We start from the raw sequence: 17,762 nt of genomic DNA, 5'->3' as shown, positions 1-17,762 counted from the left end.
CCCCGCCATTTCCCCCCCCACCTCTGGCCCCCGTCATTTCCCTGCCCACCTCTGGCCCCCGTCATTTCCCTCCCACCTCTGGCCCCCGTCATTGCCCCCCCCCACCTCTGGCCCCCATCTTCGGCCCTCCCACCTTGGGTCACCTGTCATTGACCCTGAACTAAGGCTCTCTATCTCTGGGCCCCTGGCTTTTCCATCTCTAATTGTGGGTGGCACTTAGTATTGAGCTGGGGGCAGAGCTGACTGTGGTGTCAGGTGACTAACAGGGCGCAGGATGAAACTTGTGGCGCGTGATGATTCCATGGGATGAATTCATCTCTACTGCTGATGCCACAAGCTTTAATGTCCCTGGCACCTCGAAGGCTCACCTTTCAGTTCACTTACTATGGGCTATCTGCATTATTTCTATCATACATTCTTTCTTATGCTTTTCAGCTGGTGTTTGATCTTAGGAAAATGTGGAGGTAAATATCTTCTTCATAAACGTGGTGCAGCTTTTGTATAGTTGCACATAAATAGTCACTGTGTTTTGTTACTTGTTTTTGAGATTTTGCTAAGAAATCTGTGAACCTATTTCTTTCCTTCAACGCCCAACCACGGACTTCTTTGAGGAATTGTGTCCAGAATTCAGCATATGGTAAAGCAAAGACGGTGCCTCTACATACCAAAAGGTAATGTTTGATTTGAGAGAACCTTTCATCTTGCTCCCGAGTCTGTTTTAGAAAAAAAGAATTGAAATGTACTGATTAATATTCTCTGTGTTTTACTCCCGGACTGCACTGAATCAACTCCACGTGGAGACCTGGGTCTCATGTTCCAGTTAGAAGAAGTAGGAAGCCATCGATCAAGACTAAGAAGCTGCTTGCACAGTGAATCCCACGCAAAACCCGTAGAACTGACTCTCCTAATACCACAGACAGAGATGGAAAATGGATTCTCTGCTCTATTTTGCTCTTCTTTTTTTGCTGTAAAAACTTTGAAAAATGAATAAAAAAGGAATATATGAAAAAGTATATGAGTGACAGTTTCTTGGGGGGGATAATAGTTACATGTTAGTTATATTGTAATAACCCACAGGCTTGTTTATTCGTTTCACTGTGCTGTAATATTCTATATTCTGGGGGAGGGTCTCATGCACAAGAACAGTTGGTTCTCAATACATACTACTTTTGGATTTGGAAACATCCGGGCTTCCGGTAATTACAGTAAATAATATTTCTATGTAAAGAAACTTAAAATACATAGAAAGTGCTCAAAATGTTATTTATATTTCACACAAAATGCTCCAGTAAAATTACAATATTCAGTGTATAAAATAGGGATGCACCGAATCCAGCATTCAGTTCGGGATTCGGCCAGGATTCTGCCTTTTTTAGCAGGACTCGGATTTGGCCGAATCCTTCTGTCTGGCTGAACTGAATCGGAATCCTAATTTGCATATTAAAATTAGGGGCGGGGAGGGAAATTGTGTGACTTTTGTCACAAAACAAGGAAGTAAACAATGTTTTCCCCTTTCCACCACTAATTTCCATATGCAAATTAGGGTTCGGATTCGGTTCGGTATGCGGCTGAATCTTTCACAAAGGATTTGGGGGTTCGGCCGAATCCAAAATAGTGGATTCGGTGCATACCTAATATAAAATAATAGATCATTTCCCTGGTTTTATACTTACCAATTACTTCAAGCAGAAGAGCTGAGTGGGTGTGGCGGGATGTCTGACACTGTGCTGTTTGGGATGGGAGTGGACATGCTGAGCAGTGGTGTAACTACCGGGGGAGCAGGGGGTGCAGTTGGGCCAGGGCCCCCCAGCAGCTCGCGCGCCACGGATTCCGGGCGTACGGAGGGGGCCCAGCTTCGCGTCCTGCGCCAGGGCCCGTTCCCCCTGTAGTTACGTTGCTGATGCTTAGGATCAGTGCTAGGGTAGCACCGGGCCAGATTTCTTCTTTTTTTTTTTGTTGCTTTTTTCCCCAAAAAATTAATAAAACACTCAGGGAAACAGGTGGCAGCAGAAATGGTGCAGAGTACATCCCAACATAGAAGATGCAAGCCATACATAGTGAAATCGGGTTGAAACAAAGACCAAAGTCCATCAAGTTCAACCCCTCCAAATGAAACCCCATAATCATCTTCCCCAGCCTTGGTTCTATGGGCAGTTTAACCAAAATTCTTCCTAGTGGAGATAACTCATAACTGGAGTCCAGTGCATCCAGTTCTCGTAGAGCAGTGATCCCCAACCAGTAGCTCGCGAGACACATGTTGCTCACCAACACCTTGGATGTTGCTCCCAGTGGTCTCAAAGCAGGTGCTTATTTTTGAATTCCTGGCTTAGAGGCAAGTTTGGTTACATAAAAACCAGGTGTACTGCCAAACAGAGACTCCTGTACCAGACCATATAAAGGCTACCAAACAGCCAATCACAGCTCTTATATGACATCCCCATGGACTTATTTCATGTTTTTGTTGCTCTCCAACTCTTTTTTACATTTAAATGTGGCTCACAAGTAAAAAAGGTTGGGGACCCCTGTCGTAGAATATGCTCAGTGGTTATTACTGTACCCAGTAGGGAGGCCCTATAGCAGTGACCAACCTGAGGCTCATGAACAACATGTTGCTCACTAACCCCAGGACTGGCAATCTGTGTGGCGCGTGTAGGCACTGAACGCAGGTTGAGACGCAACATGCTGCATTTTTCCTGTGTTCGGCGCCTACACGCGCCTGTGTGAGTACAGCCCCATTGGAAAAAATGTAATGTGTCTATTCCTGCGCTCCCCTGCGGCTGAACGCAGAAGAACGGAATGCAGGGGAACGCAGCTACAACCGCTCGTGAGTAAGATCCCTAAATTAGCTTTTAGTATGTTATAGAATGGATAATTCTAAGCAACTTTGCAGTTGGTCTTCATTATTTATTTTTTTATAGTTTTTTCATTATTTGCCTTTTTCTTCGGACTCTTTCCAAATACTCTGTAAGGCTACAAATGTATTGTTATTGCTACTTTTTATTACTCGTCTTTCTATTCAGGCCTCACCTATTCATATTCCAGTCTCTCATTCAAATCAATGCATGGTTGCTAGAGTAATTCCGACCCTAGCAACCAGATTGAAACTGTAAACTGGAGAGCGCTGAATAAAAAGCTAAATAACTCAAAAATCACAAATAATAAAAACCAATCACAAACTTAGAATATCACTCTCTCTACATCATACTAACAGTTAACTCAAAGGTGAACAACCTCTTTAAAGAGTCGGCAACCCCCCCCCCCCGAGCTGCTTTATAAGGTGAAAGACATGTGCCTCTTCTACCTCTACCCCTACTTCCAGCTCTGATTACCAGTCTCTTGTATCATAAATCTGATCTTCAGAAATATAAAGTCATCCCCTTTTCCCCTGGTTTGAAACCATGGCTTCTGTATAATCTGCACTCACTTAGAAAGATATATTACACTCATTTTGCATTTGATTATGTAAACATGACCTTATTTCCGTAAGAGGCATCAATGTAAAATGCAATTAATTTTATTGATATTTTCACTTCTAATAAATAAAAGATACTAGTGGCTTCTTTTTGGCACTTTCAATGTCAGAGCCAAGAAAAGCAATCTAGCAGCAAAATGGTAAAGAAAGTACAGTAGACTCCGAATGTTAACAGCCATGTCTGGGAACAACAACAAAAGAAAAATAATTGTTTCAAGTAATAAAACAGCAGTCATTTTGCTCTCAAAATTCTTGGCCATTAGGATAAATATTTCATGTTACTTTGCTGAATCCTGTAACCCAGTGTATCACTTACCCATTATTATAGCATTGTATGCATTTGTATAGCACTGCTGAGAGCATCAAATCATGGCACTTTAAGGTCACAAAACGGTCCCCTCTGTTATTGCCCTATAGGAAATTGTTACTCCTCTTACAATAATCACTGTTCTGCAGTTTCAATTAAAGCCCCAATTAGCTGTTTGTAGTAACACAATTGTACCTCCTTTTTGGAGCAACTGGCAGAGCCGAAGATGAGCTGAGCTTTAAATAGGTGGTTCACCTTTAAGTGAAATTTTAGTATGGATGTGGAACATCTTATCCCTAGCAATTTTGCAATTGGTCTTCATTAATTATTTTTTATAGTATCTTCTGGCTTTCTCCAGCTTTCAAATGGGTCACTGACCCCCAGCAGTCAAAAATGATTGCTCTGCAAAACTACAATTTTATTGTTATTCTTACTTACTTTTTAGTTTACTTCCCAATCAGACCCTTCCTTCCTATCCCAGTCTCATTCAATACACTGCCTGGTTGCTATGTTAAATAAGACCCTAGCAACCATATAGCTGCTGAAACACCAAACTGGAAAGCTGCTGAAATTTACCTTTACTGACCAAGCTTAGGCTGCCTGTACTAAACTGCCAGTTCTGACACAACTGTGGTTTAGGGGCACTTTTGACAAAAGAATGGATATGCTGTTTCCTTTGTTTCCCCATTATTCTGTTTTTCATCCCTGCCCTCAGTTGGCAATAGGTGGTTTCTCAGCCTGTTGTGCTTGTACAAATGACTTTAATATCTGTTGATTTCAGAAAATAAACCAGTGTCCTGTAATTGTTCACACTGACATTTCAATACAAAATATAGGGGTTCATTTTAGGGACACGCCGAATCCAGAATTGGGTTCGGGATTCGGCCTTTTTCAGCAGGATTCGAATTCAGCTGAATCCTTCTGCCTGGCCAAACCAAATCTGAATCCTAATAGGGAGGGAAATTGCGTGACTTTTTGTCACACAAAAAGGAAGTAAAAAATGTTTTCCCCTTCCCACCCCTTTCTCAAAGGATTCGGGGGTTCGGCCGAATCCAAAACAGTGGATTCGGTGCATCCCTAGTTCATTTAATATATAGCAGCACTGAGAATTAGCAATATCATTGCTGTATTTCTCCTTCCCTGTCAAACATGGGCTGAAAGGAACTTAAAAAAAAAAGTGTTTTAAATGAATGGCAATATAATGTATTGTTGACCTACACTGGTAAAACTGTTGTGTTTGCTACAGAAACTCTACTATAGTTTATATACACAAGCTCCTTTGTAGCCATGGGGGCAGCCATTCAAGCACAGGATAAACAGTAAATAACAGATAAGTTCTGAAGAATCCCATTGTATATAACAGAGCTTTTCTGTTACCTGCTATTCTGTGCCTTTTCTCTTTCTTCAGCTTCTGAATGGCTGTCCCCACACAGCAGCTTTTTTATATAAACTATAGTAGAGTTTCTGTAGCAAACACACCAGTGCAGCGCAATCTGTACATTATATTTTCATAACTTTTTGGTGTTACTGGATCTGGGCTATTATTTCCTGCATTGCAACAAATCACTGCCTTTCCTAAAAACCTTTCCCATTTTTCAACTGTCAATACTGATAGGGTTCAAACGGAAAGAATTGTTCCACAAAGGAAATTTTGAGACACGCTGGAGGATAATATTTTGGGCCTTTGTCACTAACGAATAAAGAAGTAGCAAGGTTATATGCTGGAAGGTTACCATTATAATCAGTAACCCAAGGAAATGAAAATGCCTTAGTGGCTTTAATACAAACAGTTAATTTATTTTATTTTATTATTTATAAGGGAAATATGCACCTTGTTTCAACTTAAACTATTCTGCTCTTTAATCATCTTGTCCAATTCAGCAGTAGGCTGATATATTTCCATGGATCTCACAAGTACTTGTTCCATTCTATGCATTGTTTCTCTCTCTCTCTTCTTGCTCCTCTTACTTTTCTTTGCCACAAGGATATCAATCAGCCAAAGATGTAGGGGAGTAAATAAAAATGAGGACAAGCACTGCATACATCAATACTGACAGATTTAAAGATGACAGTGAGAGATGTAGAGGGGCAAGTGATAGGCATGGGATTCAGTAATAATTAGGCAAAACTGCCGAGGCTGAATGATTGTGCCTGAGACAGGGTTATCATTTCTTCTCACCCAAGGATTTACCACCTTGAGGGCACACACTCAGATTCAGGGAGATTAGTTGCCTGGCGACAAATCTCCTTTTCTTTGGGGTGACTAATCACCCCGAACTGCCTCCCGCCGGCTAGAATGTAAATCGCCGGCGGGATAGCATTCTGAACGTTTCGTTTTCTGAAGTCGCCCGATGTTTCCTCGTGAAGGTGACAGTAGCTCTAGGTTTCCACAATGGCGTGCAATATGCACATTGCTCTTTCAACTAACGAACTGTGCGCAGATTTTATTTTAATGATGAACACTGGGAATGAAGATATCCCGAAAAGATTTCCAGGGTAATGCTGCAATTACACTTTTGGGTAAAAAGCACTGTGTCCCCTAAATAGCTGCACTTCTGCCGTCTAAATGAGCCTGTACTGTGTAAGCTTGATTTGACTATGTTTATCTTCAGGAATTTTTCATTTAAAAACTTTTTTTGAGCATTTATGTTTTTTTTAACCAGGCCAAGCATAACAGACAGCAACTTTATATCTTTTTACAGTGTTAAAAGATTGGCATAATACTTTGAACTGTGTGAACGTGTGTTGAACTCTTTGTCAGTGTATATTGATGCCAATTCTACCCCATCAAATTGTAGAGCCATGTGACTAATGTCTGTAAAAGTTCAAAGAAAGGCATAAATAGGACTGCAATAAACACTTGTGAATGAAACCAGATTTTAAAACGGTCACCTTTAGGCCTATGGCACGAGGGTGATTTCACTGTTTGCTGCCCTCTAGTGGAGATCAGCAGTGGTCAAAATGGCCGTTTGGCACTTCTGCTAATGTTACTTAAAGTACCGTGTAATGAGCAGAACAAAACAGAATAAAAAATGCACAACATAGTATTAGTGACAGGGGTGTTGTGACCACTGCCTTTTACTGGTGGATGCCAGTTGCAAATGTCTCCCAAAGGCGTTACAGAGAAGAGCCTCAATGTAAACTCAATGTACAAAACAGAGTTCCCTGAAGTGAGTTTTGTTTTATTTTATCCCTGGGATGAAAGGCAAAGAGGCCAAATCTAAAACTTGCCATGCCAAAAGCAACATTCAGTGTCTGCAGACATTCAAAGGTTCTTCTTCTTTCCTGTCTGCCTGTTCACAGGTATTTAAGCTTTCTTCTAAGATTTGCAAATCCAAAACGCATAAGGAAACTGAGTGTTCTTTTTGCCATTCCAATATAAAGGATCAAAACCTACTCAACTTCTTGCCTCTTTTGACACCCATTATAGCTCCTCTTACAAACACACTTTTTATTTGTTCTTCGGGCTACTTGGAGAAATAGTTTTATCGCGCGGGACGGTAAAAGTGGCTTCGAAAAATAGGAACAAATCAGTTGGCCCACAGTGCACAGGATCATTAGGAAGCCATACCCTTATATTTATACATTTTATATATTATTACATATGGTATGTTAGCCTTGATATATATATATATATACAATTATAGGGATAATTTGTTTAAAACCAACAACTGAAATTCCATTTAACCTTGTTTTGCTGCCACGGGGCTACGCATAGCATTGGCCCTACTGGCAATTAAAGGGTTAAATATTACTGTGTGGAAAGTGCATGCATTGATTTTCGAGGTACCAAGGTTGGAATATTCTTTTCTTGATCACAAACAGTGACTTGACCTAAGTCCAGTTATGCAGATTCATTGAGTTCCTGACTCACTCACTGCACTTCATGCCCACACCCATTAGGTTGTCCAGGATTGCATATTTTGGAGCATTTCTTCAAAGGCTTCTAGCGATGGAGCTTCTGATTGCTGGAATCTGTCCCTCATCCGACTGTACAGGCTAAAAGATTTCAGCTCCAACCATATAAACCCGAAACGATCCTCATCAAATAATATGAATAGACCTGGGGTCCGTTCAGGACTGCTGAATCCATGTCCAGCAATGAGGCCAAAAACCATAAAAGCTTATGATAGGTAAAAAATAAAATCAGAACAGAGATTATCATTAGAACAGAGTAATTCTTATTTAGCCAAATAATCCAAATTTGTAAAGATTATTTACTTTTTCTCTATAAGAATAATAATAATAATAAAAATAATAATAAAACAGTACCTTGTATTTGTTCCAAACTAAGATATAATTAATCCTTATCAGAAACAAAACCAGCTTATTGGGTTTATTTAATGTTTACATGATTTTCTAGTAGACTCAGCGCCGGATTCGCTGGGCGGGCGCCCCTAGGCTGTGCACTCTGCGCGGTCCTAGCGCCTGCCCGCACTACCACATGCTTGCGCAAAAGCGCCAGTGTGCGAGCGCCGGAGCACTGGGAGCAGGCCCCACAGAGCGGCTGGGCGGCATGCCGCCCCAAAAATGTGCCGCCCTAGGCCTGGGCCTATGTGGCCTCGCCACAAATCCGGGCCTGAGTAGACTTAAGGTATGAAGAACCAAATTACAGAATGATCTGTTGTCCGGAAAACCCCAGGACCAAAGCATTCTGGATAACAGGTCCCTTACCTCTACTCTTTTTGCACCTTGGAAAATATTTCTGAACAAAATTAAAGGCAAATCACTGTGCATATTATTTAATAGCGAAAGTCTTAAAAAAATAAGCTATATCATTAAAAGAATAAGAATATACAGTATGTGTTTTGGTTACACAAATTTTTGTTTACCATGGCAATTGTCTGAAATATTACATTAAAATATATGTAAACCTTCTAAGAGCCTTCAAATGGTAAAATACTGTATGTTGGTTTAGCTGACTGTGTGCACAGGTGAACCAATATAAATGGTCAATGTTACTGTTCAAATGATGACAATACATTACATTTGTGGAACAGTGTGTATCAGACTTGTCTGATGTTTACACAAAAGAGAGAATATTTTTTGGAGGTGTGCCACTTCCTTGATATTTACATATAAATATATATGTATGTACATAAATATCTCCACACAGGTTTGTATAGTGTACTTATTTTTATATAGTGTATTCTGTAATCAGTTGGTCACAGATAACTTGAAGCTGTTCATCAATTGAAGAACTTTAAATATATGAGCATGCGTCGTAGCTATTTATAAAGTATGAATGAACAGAAGCTGGCAGGAATTATTTCTTGGCTGGTGTTCTGCTAAGTGTCTGATGCCAAGCACAATCTTAGAGCATTTCTCTATCTTGTGTTGTATATAAACAATGGATAAAGCTGGGCCAGGAACTAAATCCACAATTGTGTGGTACAAAATAAACCATGTACTGGTAATACTATACTGAAATCATAAACAGGTTACTTACCACATCTTACAGCTACGAGGGTATTCCTCATTCCTAGCCATCACCCCAGCAGGGAGTACAAAGGACTGTTCATTTGGGGGTTTTTGTTCTCCACCATCACCATCATCAGCTCCATTTGCATCTTCATTTGGGGGCCTAAGGAGAGGGGCAGGTTGTTGAGCAGTTTCTGCTTTGTCAGGGCCTGCCCCTCTTCCATCATCTTCTTCATTGTCTGTTTGTCTCTGTTCTCTGTAGATCTGTGCCTCGACATCCAGAATAAGACGGGACATCTCATCAAAATTCCGTAGGTGCTCCACATCAGAAGCTGCACTGGCCGTGTCAGATCAACCTCTACTGTCTGTTGACCTGCTGGAACATTGGGATCTCCCTAGCGGTACATAAAAATACAATATTCAAATAAATTGTACATCCAAAGTAGCCATTCCTCAAAACATTATTTCTAATGTGTCATGTCAACTGGAAATATTACTTTTGTAACTGCACTAGTCACTGCCCTGTGACAGTTAGGGGCAAGTCAGGTTAGTAAATTGGTAAAGGCCAATGTCAAGCACAGTTTGCCATGTTTTTGCCCACAAAATTGTTTTTCCCCACAATTCCATCATTGCATCTGAGCACTAAATTGCAGTTTACACAGTGGCACCTGATGTGCTAAAAGGAACACAATTGCAAGTGTGTATGTTGATAAGTAAGATGCTATTGTGTACGTTTGTCGTAGTGGAGACTGTATTATTTCCTGTGCTCCAATTGCACAAGTTTGATGCATTTACCGATGTAACATGCACAGGGTAAAGTAACACCAAAAATGAAGGTGTTTTATAGTAATTAGAATACAATGTAATGTTGCATTGCACTGGTACAACTGGTGTGTTTGCTGCAGAAACACTACTATAGTTCATATAAATAAGCTTCTGTTTAGACAGGGTGCAGCCATTTGAAGGAGAGAAGGCTCAGGTTACACAGCAGATAGCCGATAAACTCTGTAGAATATAATGAAGTTTATCTGTTACCCGCTATTTAACCTGTGCCATTTAGCGCTAATTCAGTTAGTGCCATTGCTACACAGCAGTGTTTATAAACACACAATAGTAGCGTTTCTGAAGTAAACAGACCAGTTGTACCAGTGCAGGGCAACAGAACATTATATTTTAATTACATTATATCACTTTAATTTTTTGGTTTTACTGTCCCTTTAAAGGTAGTGTCCAGTGTTCCCATCAGTGGTGTAACTAGAAGTTACTGGGCCCCACAGCAAATACATTTTTAAGCCCCCAACATATCCAGAAGTTGCCCTGTTTTACCAATAAATGTTAAAATGGCTCTTTATTTAGGTCTCATGGGGGCCCCCTATAACTCCTGGGCCCCCTCTACCTAATGCCCCCCCCCCCCGCGGCAGCCGCTGGGTCTGCTTCCTCTGTAGTTAAGCCCCTGGTTCCCATATGTCAGTAGTTGTTTTTACACATGATTCAGAAGATTGTTACCACTGTGCTTAAGGTGTATTTGAGAGTAATTATTTATATTTGACATAATGTCATTGGAGAGTGTTTGCCATAAAAGCCTTTCTTCTGCTTGTTTGTGTAATATTGTCATACTCGGGATCGGACTGGCCCGCTGGGATACTGGGAGAAATCCCTGTGGCCCCTCTCCAAAAGTCCCTTTGTATTTGGGTGTGAACCTTCAAAGATAAAATATTTGAGGGTTTTGTTGCGCAGTGACAAACCCATTGACATGACAGTTATTTTAAGTTAGGGTGAAATCCAGCAGCATCGATTGGGTGTCATGCACATGAGTTCATGAATTCCTTATCAGGAATCTGAGGGGATGAGCACACTGTTAGAAGTAGCAGGAGTTCCATAAAAGGTGCTGTTGCAGGAGATTGTCTCTGATTGCTGGCCATGCTGTATGAAAAAAGTTACCCAGTTATTCTGTTGGTAAAAATAAATGTTGGCCCAGGGCCCCCCCATAAAGGTTTTTTTGAAAAAAAACATTGGTGCATGGGCCCCCCTTACAAAAAGAGTTAAAAAAGAAACATTCGGGCCCCAGAGAATATTTTTTTTAAAAAAACATTGATGGAAAGGGGCCTATAGAGTATTAAAATAATACATTGGTGGCCAGGGGATAAAAAAACACACACATTGGTGTTCAGTATAACTGAACTCGCGGCTTCAGGACTTCTAGTGCGGCTTCTTTCGTGACTTTGGGTCTTTTCACAGATACTGGACTTCCATTTTGGCTCCTTTCATGGCTTCGGGACTTCAAATTCGTCTCCTTTCTTCGGGACTTCAACTTTGGCTGTTCAGCTCTTCTGGACTACAAAAGACGCAGCAGGGCTTCGTCGCTGTCAAGGGGGGCCCGGCAATTTCCAAAAGTGCAGCACAGCCGGGCCCCCCTTAACAGCGACGAAGCCCTGCTGCGTCTTTTGTAGTCCAGAAGAGCTGAACACAGTAGGCCCAGGCCCGGTACAGTAGACCCAGGCCCGGTACAGTAGTACCCCCTGTGCCCCCCTGATGGCGGCCCTGTTCACCAATCTATCTGGAAATGGGTAGCAGTGGCGAAACTAGATATTACTGGGCCAGTCTTCCAGGCCATGGAAGCAAATTATTTTTCAGGCCCCCAAAATATCTAGAGTATGACCTGTTTTACCAATATGTATTGAAATTGTATTTGAATTAGGGCCTTATGGGGCCCCTATTCCTTCTGGGGCCCCCTGCAGTCGCAGGGTCTGCTTCTTCTGTAGTTACACCCATGGTTCCCTTCCTCCCTTCCCCTGTCTAGAATCTTGTAGCCCTCCCCTCACTGTACATAGCAATATTTCCTTTCATTTGCTCTACATCTGCCGCGTTGTCCTTCATCTATGGCCAGTCTTTAATAATACAACAAATGGAACGTTGTCTATTTGATTCCATAGTATAAATGTGCCATATTCTGTAACTGATATATGTTCTACTTTCTTTTTCTGGTACATAACATGAACAATATGTCCTTGGCACAGCCTTCTCTAAGCATCTGAAATAGTCATAACTGGTTTTAGTCTTTACAGTAACAAGGTCGACTTGTTTATTCTGAAATATTTAGTTTCAAGGCTGGATTCCCATGGCCTGGAAAGACTTTTCAGATTAGACACTTATATTTTTGTAATATGTTATTGTAATTGGTGATAATTTGGGTGGCAAATTCTCCAGAAAACATCCATGTTATTTTAGCTATGCTTTTTGGGCCATAGACGGACGCCATAGTGATGGATTATAGACTGAAGGTGTGTGGCTATTTAAGTAGTGAAATATCTTGATCATAATGTTGGTTGGGAAGTGATTTGCTTATTCATATGGGCTTTGTGCAAAATATCAGCACAATTTGTCATGTTTTTTCCTACTCAATGTAATGTTCTTATCAAGTAGTATTCAAGCACAGAACTTGTGTGTGCCTGTGTCAGATTTGTTAGTACAGGCATCATTCTTGTCATTTGTTTGGAAAATAAACCACACATTGTGCTGGCATTGATGGGGTGGGCAAATGTGTTGGTTGGCTATAGTGCCATTTGCACATCATTAAACAGATGCATATAGGAGCATCTATAGGTGCATGATACAAAGGGATTCTGCCCGCTTAAGTAGGGTTGCCACCTCTTCTGGGAAAAAATACCAGCCCTCCTATATTTTGCTATTTCTGCCCTAATTATATATATAACATTGGTATTAAACACCATTTTTTAAAATACCAACCAGCTGGCAAGCAACCCTACGCTTAAGGCAGATATAAAGTGTTGTCCAAATAAAGGGCCCCTTGTGCCGGAGTGTTGTACTCTTTTCTGAAAACAGGCAGTTCCTTGTATAGCACAACTTTAGATGAGCACAGACAGGCAATATAGTGCTTTGCTGAATGGTATTTTGCCTGATGAATTCTCTGCCCATTATTGCACCTATTGCTGCACATTCCAATCTTAAACAATAGCTTAAATGTTAGACTAGAAATAGTTATGAATGCAGGAAGCATCATTATTGTATGTATAGAGGAGCAACATTGTGGGAAATAGTCTAAGGTAGGCCCAGGGGTCTTTTTGTTACCCAGTGCACTTTCGGGTCAGACAATTGCCATTTGAAATGGCAATATAAATACAGCTTCTAGTTACACATTTTGTAGCCGAGAATTTATCTGAGCAGAGGTTGCTTTGCCAGTAAAAAAAAACATACAAAGGTGATAATTACCCAGGCTATGCAGGGGGCATGCCCAGGATTTCCAAGGGGAATTTGATCATTGCATGTCACCAAAATGTTTATTCTTTTTGGACTTTTGCTTAAAATGGACAGACTTTATATGTTCTGCAAAATGTACTGCCACCGCCCTGAAAAGAGGAGTTAATATTGACGCTTCTGCTGTGCCAAAAATGAATGGTCAGATAGAGCAGTGGTTCATATAGAGCAGTGATACCAAGCAAGATTCTTCTGTGGAAGTCATTTAGAATCTTTTTTCTCATGCACTGGTTGTAGTAAACATAATAAAGTGTTATATTTCCAAATAAGTATATGATACTGCACACAAGGTATTCAGTTAGAGCAAACCTTTGTCGGCTGTGCGAAAGCATGTGTATGTGATGTGTAAGTGCTTGTCAAAAATCTATACAAAAATTCTCAATGGCAGCACAGGAAACAATATGCATTCTCATCATTTGTTGATGCGTCCTCGGTTGCGCACGGTTAAGCACAATTACGCACGCGCGTCCTCGGTTGCGCACGGTTACGCACAATTATGCACGTGTGTCCTCGGTTGCGCACGGTTACGCACAATTACGCACGTGCGTCCTCGGTTGCACACTGTTACGCACAATTACGCACGTGAGTCCTCGGTTGTGCACGGTTACGCACAATTACGCACGTGAGTCCTCGGTTGCGCACAGCTGTGGCGGGGACCGAAGTTGCTAACTGCCAGCTGGGTTGCCTGGGGCAAGTGACAGACCTGGCCCAGCACTGGGATTTCTGTGCCATCTTTTCTAAATCAAGTCAATAGTAGATGGCAGAGGGCAATAACAGACTGAAAAATAATCTGCTTCATAGAGAGCAGATCTTTTTGTAAATTGAACAGTTTATTTTTCCCAAAGTGCATTAAATGTTATATTTGGTCATTTTGATTATACCTCTGCCTGTTCTGCCTTGGGTTATACTCTCTAGCATTCCTTTTCAGAGCAATTATTGTTTTCAGCATGCATTAAATGATGTAATGGATTGATTTGCTAAATTCTCCTGTGCCTTTGCGTTGGTTATTCTATCAGACCAGTTACATAGTCAATCCACCAGAGCTTCCTTTATGACTGGCCTCTTTATTTACTGAGACATTCTATTGTAAATTGTGGTGCAGTTGCACTTTTTTCAAACAATGCACCAGTTCTGCCAGAAATTTGCTGAACATAACAATGCTAAGGTATTCACATACGTATTTCCTTTGCTTGCAAAGAAACAACAGTAAAAAATCTGGTACTTGCTTTATAGTATTCCACACACAAATTCTAAAATGGACTGGTGATTATTAACTGCTTGTTGTTCTTGCCATTCTCCAGGTGGAATATTAATAACTCCGAACACTATGCACTGCAGTATGTGGATGGGCACCAAGAATACATCAGTCGGTGAGGCTGTTGCACAGGGCTTCTCATTTGCTTAGGGGAAGAGTGCAGTGATACTACTGTTCTCTCTAGAAGTTCATAAAGGCTTCCTAAAGTTCCTAAAAGTTTTTATATATTTGAGGATTTATTCATTCCTGGCCCCAACATTTTTTGCCCTTGGCTACAGGCAACACACTAGGTGCTGTGATTTTCCCTGCTCTAATTAACATGCACTACTGACATGCAGTGTTGTTTGATTGATTGCTGTAGGGAAAATTTTAAGTTGAGGAAGCAGACTAATAAAAATCATTAAAAAAAATAAAAGCTATAGTTAAAAAGAAAACAAAAACATTAAGCATCTACTTTTTGGATTTTTTTAAGGTTTTTTTTTCTCTAGATAAGAGGTGCTTGTGAGGGGACATGCACATGCTTTACAAATATATGAGATTATATTAGCCGGGGATCTTTTGTATACATAGGAAACAGCAGCAGACAAGAGGCCATATTTACTCCTACATGTAAGGATACATTTACTACTACATCCTTTATCTAATTTGTATGGAAAGAGTCATTATATTGTATTTGTAAAGCACCAGTATTTTCCATAGTGCTGTACAATTGATGCATAGTGTAGCAATGGCCCTTTGCTCACAAAAATGTACAGTTCAGATGAGATGAGAGCTATGGCCCCATGATCAAAGAGAAGAGAATAAGAAATTTATAGAGACAATTCTTGTATGAATCACTATACATGAGGCAAAATTGTAATAACAACATTGGGAAAAAATGATATCATTGAATAGTAAAGTTATTCATTTTCATCTTTTTAATGAAGAACCGCCTTGCAATAAAAAATGGCAGCATCCTGAGGCTCACAACATCACCTGTAAGCTAAAAAGCCGAAAGCAATACATTTTCATTTCATAACATGCTAGTGAGTTTGCTCTAAGTCTTGTTGTGGTGTATGTATGTATGTAATTCATTTAGAGTGCTTGCAACAAAACCCTTATATGACCGATGGCTGAATTCAGTGTCTTCCAGTATTTGAGGTACAGTTGGTTCCTGTTGGCTTAATATTCCATCCTGTTGATCTCATGTACCAATTTTTACCAATTATTTCTCTCAATGGATAGCTTCCCCATCACTTGCCTGGCCCTACATCACTTGTCAAGCAGAGAGCAAAAGGGGGGAACATTATCTTAACAAATCAATAACTAGTATATAGATTCGATCACCCATTGTTAACTTGTGATTAAGCATTATAACCAATGCTTAACCAAAGACTCATATGACCCCTTGATTCTGTGTTTTTCACGGGACTGTGTTTTTAGGTTTTCTTTCACTAATATTTCTTTGCTTGATGAGGAATTTTAGACTGTATGTATGTATGTATGCAAACTGATATTTTAGGTTTGCGCCCTTGCGCACGGTTACGCACAATTACGCACGCGCGTCCTTGGTTGCGAACGGTTACGCACAATTACGCACGCGTGTCCTCGGTTACGCACAATTACGCGCGCGTGCCCTCGGTTACGCACGGTTACGCACGCGCGTCCTCGGTTACGCACAGCTGCGGCGGGGACCGAAGTTGCTAAGGCCAGCTGGGTTGCCTGGGGCAACTGACAGACCTGGCCCGGCACTGCAATCTCCTCCTCTACTACTACTACCCCATAGTTCCCTGTGTCGCCACCTCTGCCTCCCTCCTGCTCTCCTGCTCCACCTTTCTCTCTCTCCTTTCTGCACGGGCTGACAGGAAATAAGTTACAGGTAATGTGCTTGAGCAAAGAGCAGGAACTTCTTCACAGACACACACAGCGGTCTAGCCGTTCAGTAGCTTTGTCACTCACATTTGCCTTCTACTCTCTCCGCTCTTTTGTGTCTTCCTGTTTCTCTCTCTCTCAGTCTCGCAGCTTTCTCTTCTGTCACTCTCTTAAATTATTGTTTGTTTGTTACCCCTCCTGTTCCCTGAGTTGGGTAGTGTTTATTAAAGGATATAAAACGCTGGATGTGATCAGTTTATTTTGATAGCAGATGCGTTTCATCGCGGCAGAGGACCTTCGTGTAAGGTCTGGAAATCTCTGTATTGCCAAAACAATCTGTATTGTCACCTAAGCTATACAGAACAGTTCTCCCCTAATGAAACTACTTTAAAAATCTGAACTCTTAGGGGCAGATTTATCCAAGCGTGAATATAGAACTCACCATAAAAAAAATCACTCACTTTCTATTTATTACTATGGGATTTGTAAAAGCATATTTATCATATGTTGAACTCCACTGATAAATACGATTTTAAAAATCCCATAAGATTGAATAGAAAATGAGTTTTTCGCAAGGAAAACATACCCAAGTGATAAATGAACGACTTTCAGTGACCTCCAAATCAATATCCCTGGCTAGATGGCTTGAGAAATCAAAAAGAACACTTTAATATTGCACATAGTTACATAGTTAAATTGGGTTGAAAAAAGACAAAGTCCATCAAGTTCAACCCCTCCAAATGAAAACCCAGTATCCATAGACTTTTAATTTCCCCCATTTTACACAACAGTTAAATATAGAACTTGTACAAAATGAAACATGTTAAAGAGCAAATATTTTGTGATTTCTCATCTGTTAAGGAGTAACTATGGTCAGCATAGTATTTATATCCACCGCTGCCCTAGGCTTGCGCACATAGACTGAAAACTCTTTGGAGCAGGCACTCAATAAAGGCAATCAAAGTAAAATAGTTTATTGTGTCCACAGCCTTACGCGTTCCTGTTACAAACACTTAGTCATAGCCTCTGACTAAAGCTCCTCATAGACGAGACGATTCTTCTTGCCAAACGACCGGTTTTAGGGAAGCCCGACCAATCCTTCGAAATTATCGTGCGGTTAGTGGGATTCGAACGATCGTACATCTTACGATTTTTCGGCCGACATCTGTCAGGAAATTGAT

At 40.8% G+C, this 17,762-nt stretch overlaps 1 long non-coding RNA gene and 1 pseudogene across 1 annotated transcript; one reads left to right on the top strand and one right to left on the bottom strand.

Moving 5' to 3' along the window:
* The first annotated feature begins 72 nt into the window (after positions 1–72).
* On the top strand, positions 73–1,013 carry LOC108704067. The gene is made up of 2 exons (XR_005960940.1): positions 73–464; positions 548–1,013. It is a non-coding gene; the product is annotated as an uncharacterized LOC108704067 (long non-coding RNA).
* Positions 1,014–6,945: 5,932 nt separating this feature from the next.
* LOC121403685 lies at positions 6,946–11,122 on the bottom strand (annotated as a pseudogene).
* Between the last annotated feature and the right edge of the window lie 6,640 nt (positions 11,123–17,762).

This window comes from Xenopus laevis, chromosome 4S, assembly GCF_017654675.1.
Source record: "Xenopus laevis strain J_2021 chromosome 4S, Xenopus_laevis_v10.1, whole genome shotgun sequence".
Taxonomy (NCBI): Eukaryota; Metazoa; Chordata; class Amphibia; order Anura; family Pipidae; genus Xenopus; species Xenopus laevis.
The sequence above is the reverse complement of the archived record's forward strand: the minus strand, read 5'-3'. Positions and strand labels throughout refer to the sequence as shown.